The sequence below is a fragment of the Penaeus monodon genome, chromosome 29 (genome assembly GCF_015228065.2).
Source record: "Penaeus monodon isolate SGIC_2016 chromosome 29, NSTDA_Pmon_1, whole genome shotgun sequence".
Taxonomy (NCBI): domain Eukaryota; kingdom Metazoa; phylum Arthropoda; class Malacostraca; order Decapoda; family Penaeidae; genus Penaeus; species Penaeus monodon.
Genome location: NC_051414.1, coordinates 6,717,256 through 6,717,529, shown reverse-complemented (window position 1 = coordinate 6,717,529; position 274 = coordinate 6,717,256).

Below are 274 nucleotides of genomic sequence, written 5' to 3'. Positions count from 1 at the left end.
GACTATGCTATACGCAGATGGCTCCTTAATCTTAACTCTCCCTTTTGATTAACTTTCAAGGCCAATGTTTAAAACCCGAGTTGCTACTTCTTTTGCACATAGGAAAAGGTTTTTATACGTGTAGTTTTAAAAGGATGGAATTCAAAACGACTCAAGGGTAAAGACAACACTTATTTCCATCGTTGGCTTGGCTATTTTGGGAGAAAGAGGAGGAAGAAGATAAGAAAGAACAAGATAATAAATACTCATCCAAACAACAACCAAAAAAATAGTC